The sequence below is a fragment of the Octopus bimaculoides genome, chromosome 12 (assembly GCF_001194135.2).
Source record: "Octopus bimaculoides isolate UCB-OBI-ISO-001 chromosome 12, ASM119413v2, whole genome shotgun sequence".
Classification (NCBI taxonomy): Eukaryota; Metazoa; Mollusca; class Cephalopoda; order Octopoda; family Octopodidae; genus Octopus; species Octopus bimaculoides.
Window position 1 is genome coordinate 63,737,355 of NC_068992.1, and position 6,458 is coordinate 63,743,812.

At 37.3% G+C, this 6,458-nt stretch overlaps 1 protein-coding gene across 1 annotated transcript in view; it reads left to right on the top strand.

The window, feature by feature from the left end:
* Positions 1-4,240, top strand: part of LOC106881027 (mucin-5AC) — a 24,689-nt gene extending 20,449 nt beyond the window's left edge. The window contains exon 5 of the transcript XR_008265330.1: positions 1,140-4,240. The gene's annotated coding sequence lies outside the window, so the exon portion shown is untranslated. The remainder of the gene's footprint in view (positions 1-1,139) is intronic.
* The last annotated feature ends 2,218 nt before the right edge of the window (positions 4,241-6,458 follow it).

A 6,458-nucleotide genomic window follows, 5' to 3' on the forward strand; every position in this document is an offset into this window, starting at 1 on the left:
GGGACACATCCAGGTAGTTGACGACCGTCAGGTTGGTATCTGTAGTTATGCTAAGACCGAAGGTTTTCATCAAATGGATAATATCCTTCCTGAACCGATCCTGTGCTGGTCCATTGGTATTAGCGGTTAAAGCTAGGGCATCATCTTTGTAAATTGCGAAGTGTACGTCAGGAGAAGTTTTGCCCAACGTATCTAGTAGGAATAGTCCAATAAGATCGCATATGCCTGCTCCATCATATGACCTCATGCTCACATCGAAAGCACCCTCTGTATCGGTAGTCTTGACCCACTCTGCGTTTTCAATGGCCGGATAACTGAAGAGATGTTGGCGTGGGTTCCCACCCCGGCATCCGAAACTCAGAGTTTTATCATGGCTACCGAATAAGTGTCACATATTTTTACAGATAAATTCCTCTATTTACATAATATCGAGGTCTCTTTCTTTCTTTTGTTGTCCTTTCTATCAATATATATATATTTACACGTTATTACTGTAGCTCTATCTACTTCGAGGTTCACTGTTCCCAATATGAATTGTTTCACCCTCTCGAAGTTTCTAAGAACTCGTGATGCCAGCAATATATAAATGTGTGTGTGTGTGTGTGTTTGAGTTGTATGTGTCTGGTTTTTTGTTCATTCTTTTTATTTTATTATTTGTTGTAGTTGTTGATGTTTTTGTTTAACCCCCGGTGCCAACCCTGATCCAGCAAACCTATGATCAGAGGGCATTTTCAGCCATGACCATCCCATCTTTTTTTCACCCTTAGTGTATTCATAATTACATTTACTACTGTGTCCTTCATTTTTAAAACAATAGGGCGTGAAATGGAGCTGATTTGACCGCTATTTCTAGCTGGTCGAATATCCACATAGAGGGACACGGGCACACATGCACACATACACACACACTGTGATTTATATGAATATATATATGTGCATATCTATTTTGTGTGTGTTGTAGTTGTTTTTTATTGTTGCTGTTGTTTAAGCCCCTGGTCTATTTTTCATACATATTTTTTTTATCTAGAAACTATATTATCCATACTATTCTCTTTTCTTTTCTTTGTTTTTCCTTTTTTTTTTTTTTTTAGTAATGGTAAAGTATAATTTGTTGGTGATTTGACTTCTATCCTTTTTAGGTGATCGTTTGACATCGCTCCTCAGAACAGATTAAATCTCCCTCAAATGACACCCTACCGTCTTTTCAATGAGGGAAGAACGCATTAGATTGTGTCACCCTAGATATCCACAAAAAATGACGGGATGGTTACATTTGGAATGCCGTTGATATGTATCCTGACTTGTGATCAAAAACTGACCGGTGGCTAAACAATGTTCCAACAGATCTGATGTCGCTACAATTACTTTAGAGACAAAATCATTAGTTAATATCATTTCGCAGTGGTCTTTATTATTGATATTATTGTATTTCTATAGTTGTTTTGTTTTTTGTTTTTCTTGTTTAGCCCTGGGTCAACCATGTTTGAGTAAATTTATGATTAAAGCCAATCCAACTGTTACCATCGCCCCATCTTTTTTCTAAGACATTGTTTTCTTCCTTACTTAAGACAGTGTGGTGTGTGATTTGAGGGCGGTTTGACTATTGTTTCAAGCAGGTACACACACACGCACTCTCTTTCTCTCTTTCTCCCCCCCCCCCTCTCTCTCTCTGGCTTGATTTCCGTGGACATTTATGTCAATAAACGTGGAATCAATACATGTCATTTTATGTAAATAAACGTGGAATCAATACGTCATTTTATGTAAATAACTATGGAATCATGGGATACGTGTTTGTTAACATCGTCATTCTATCTGCGCAACAATAAATAATAAATATTGTTTCTTTAATTTTCCACCAGGCCCCAGTCGCACACGCGCACTCAAACACACACGCGCGCACATGTATGTATGTATGTATGTATGTATGTATGTATGTATGTATGTATATATGTATGTATGTGTAGATAGATAGATAGATAGATAGATAGATAGATAGATAGATAGATAGATAGATAGATATATAGATAGATAGATAGATAGATAGATGGATGGATGGATGGATGGATGAATATCTATATATGCCTGTATATAAAGATATATATGAAGAGATAAAAAAATTATAATACAAGATGGAATGAACAAGCTTTAATCAAAACACTACAATTGTTTCTATGCGTTAGTACAAGCTGAGTAATAACACTATGGGAGTATTACCCAGGTTACATATATGTAAACATACATACATACATACATACATACAAACATACATACATACATACAAAAATACCTGTTGTTGATGTTGAAATTCCAGTGAAAGAACCTTGGATCTAGGTTAGAAACCGGCTCTTTCTCCATTCGCAAGAAACCTTGAAATAAACTGAATAATGACATACATATGTATATTTATGCATGCATGTATGTATGTATGTATATAATACATGCATATGCGAGTATTTATATATGTGTGTGTGTGTGTGTGTGTGTGTGTGTGTGTGTGTGTGTGTGTGTGTGTGTGTGTGTGTGTGTGTGTATATTTAAGGGGAAATTCACAAAAAAACAAGAGACGAAGACATGTGGTGTAGACAACTAACTGATGTATTAGTATAACGCTCGGGAAGTGAAAAAGTCTTTGACGTTTCGAGCCTACGCTCTTCCACAGAAAGGGACACAGAAAGAAACAAGGAGAGAAAATAAAGAATGTGTAGTGGCTAGCGATCTATCCATGTGTGTGTGTACGTCTGTAGGTGCATGAGTATGTGTTTAAGTGCATACGTATAAAACAATGAAGGCAACACCATCTACGTGAGTAATAAGTTGCCGCCCCTATCTGATCAGGGCACCCCACGATCCAGACCTTCCACATCCACGTACGACGTATGCAACTATTGAAAATGGTTGGTTTCGAAAGCTCCAATGAGCTAACCAACTGAAATGTCAAAGTAAGCAGGAAGAAGAGGTTCCTGTCTTGATACAGAATTTCACTACCATGTAAAGTGGTTTTTCACCAGCATTCTATATTTTGTAAAGTCCTCTATAATCAGGCCCCATCTCCTAGAAAATCTGAATTCGACATTTTCCCAGATCTTATTGAAGGTCATTTTAATTGACCATCATTTAGTCATTTGCTATTTGGATCAATAGGAATTCAGGCATACCCAAGAAGAGATGAGCTTCACGCACATTTTATTGACCTTCCCTTCAGATATACTTTTCCATTTTCTTTTTGTTCCTTTCTCTGCCTTTGTCGCTCTGATACTCCTTAACTAATCCATTTCCTTCTCGTTGTCTCAAGACGATGAAGCTGTGATGTTTCCACTTTTTATGGTCAGAACAGGGGTTCCTAATCGTCTGAGGGCAAGGCAATCTCTTAGGCTGTTTCCGGAGCCCATTTCTATAGCCCGCTGTCATTGTTGTGGACTCTACTGCTTTGTTCTAAGTTCCTCCGAGCAAAACCTCTCTAACCTCACTGTGCCCGTCTGCGTAACAGATGCTTTCTACTCCACATCAACAAATTCATTGCTTTTCTTTTTGCGCCCACGATGGGGCACAACTCCATGCAGATCCTCCCGACCATCTGTCGCACTAGTCAACTCGGTGCTCACTACTGCTCGTATTGTGCCACAAAGGTAACAACGAGCCAAAGTTCAGCATTTCACGATCTTCGGACTGATTCATCTCATATATTGCAGCATTAGCACGACATATGATTTAACAGTGCGCACTACTTTTTCACCCACTATGCAATTCTGAAGTCCCGGCATTCTGTTCCCTGATTCTTACCCATGTCGACGGGGAGTTGTTGCTCCACACATCAGCCAAGATTACTTTTATTTGTTGCTTTGAGGATATAAGAGAAGCTCCTGTGCTTTCAGAAATGCAGGGATATATGAGACCTTCTGCCTTGCTCGCTCTTGGATAAAGACTTCGGGTAGGGAGTCATTTTGGTGGTGAACATGTCTTTTTTCTATTAGATCACACATTTCCAATTCTTCTCTTTGACTAGCAACACTGACGAAAGAATTGATGAAGTACTGTATGTATTGCTCAAAACCACACATTCACTTTTCATTAAATGGGCTTGATTTCACCACTTGGCAAAATGCATTGTTTTTGATTTTTTTGTTGTTGTTAACAGTATCATTCAAATTGTTCCAAATATTGTATTTAAATGTTGATATATTAATTTTTCGTGTACAAATCGTGGGTTTTATTGTGAAATTAAATTTGTTCTCAGTCATTTTTGTCTGTTTGTTTTGTAGTATTTTTTTTTTTGTAAGTATTCACGTTTACTTTTTTTTAACGGATGCGTTTCTGTACCAACAAATGATCTTGATATGTAAGTGGAAATTGAAAAATAGAATTATGTCCAGTAATAACAGATCTTATGTCTCCCCCGTGGCATGGGCTAGACATGCAACGCGTCCCAAGTGGTTTCCTGTCGAAAATTATACAAAGAGAACTATATTCTAACTTCACTTTCCGCATGATAAAAATCATAGATTCTTCACAGAGAGATAGCTACACGCACATCATTCAATAACAACAACAGGAGCCTAAAAACAGAAACAATCCCTATAATAATAGGTGTATGATGCATGATTATAAAACATTCAGACAAATACATAACCAAAACACCAGGGCTTACGAATGTACATAACATACAGAAAATAGCACTTCTAGGCACCGCGTACATCCCACGTAAAGCACTTTCAATACAGAGAAAACGGCACCAAAACAAACTACAGTGCATACCCAAGGTACACAGGAGCTGCACTCGGTAGTGCAGTGAAAGCACGTGATAAAAATAAGATTACTGAATTACAAAAGGAGACACGACAATGTGGCCAAATATGTCCACTGACTGTTGTGCGGTAAAGCAAACCTCGAGAGAGTCGAACAATGGTATGAACATAAGCCAGAGAGAATAATGGAAAACAAACATTACAAAATACTCTGGGAGTTTAACATACAATGCGACCAAGTCATAAAGGCGAGACGGCCAGATATCGTGATCGTCCATAAAGATGAAAAAGAAGCAAAGATAATAGATGTTGCAATACCAGGCGATTCGAGGGTGAAATGTAAGGAAACAGAAAAGAGTGAGAGATACTAGCCACTGCGGGATGAGATAGGAAAGTCATGGGGCATGAGGAAAGTTATGGGGCATGAGGAAAGTTATGGTGATACCAGTAGTAATTGGAGCATTAGGAGCAGTTTCCAAGAGGTTTGAAAAACATATTAAGAATATTGGAGCTGCTGTCAGGCTCAAGGTGATCCAGAAGACAGCATTGTTGGGTATAGCTCGCTTTCTAAGGAGAGTACTGTCTCTTTGAGTCAGAGGAGAAGAAGGCACTACTTGAAACCTTTGGTGATTTGTTATTGTCTGCTTTCAAGTAAAGAATAACCGGTAATTAAGAACTATCCGAGAGTCTCTCATAATAATAATAATAATAATAATAATAATAATAATAATAATAATAATACATCGTCATCAAATATCTAAAACAAAAAACATGCCTGTTAATTGATATGACAGTACCTACTGATAGAAACATCTCAGCAAAAGAATTTGAAAAACTGTCGAAATATAAGGACCTTGAGTTTGAGATGTCTAGGACGTAGCAATTAAAAACCAAAACTATCCCTGTTGTTATAGGTAGCCTGGAAATAGTCAAGAAAGGTACTAACAAATTTTTTGACCAGATCCCAGGGAAATCTGTGAAACTCAAAAAATTGTGTTGACATCAACTGCCCACATTCTTAGGAAGTGTCTCTCCGTCTAATATGTATATACCTTAGGTCTCTGGTTGAGACCCGTTCAGATGAAATAAAATGCAATTCAATCGGAAAATAATAATTAAAATAATAATAATAATAATAATAATAAGTTTTACTCACTGTTCCCAGGGCCCCGACAATTATTGGTACTACTACCACCTTTTTCAGCGACCACAACTGCTTAACATTCCAAGTTAACCTGTCATATCTATCGACTTTTCTTTCTTCCTTATCGCATACCTTGTTGTCAGCTGGGCATGCTATATCTATGATCCAGCATCGTTTGCTTTCTTTTTCAATTAATACTATATCTGTAAACAATTTTGAGAAGTACATGGATCAAATAGGGGCTGCAATAAGGGTGGAGCACTTACAGAAAACAGCACTGCTTGGAACCGCTCGAATACTTCGGATGGTGCTCGAAACATAAGGGGTGTTACCTTAGTTCACTGGTAGTGAATAACTAGCATCGTAGTACATCTCCAGCGTTAGAAACTGTGCAAATACAATAAATAACAACAACAACAACAACAACAACAACAACAACAACAACAACAACAACAACAACAATAATAATAATAATAATAATAATAATAATAATAATAATAATAATAATATTAATAATAATAAGTGTTATCATGTACATTGTTTTGTCTCGGTATAAAAGATGGGCTACA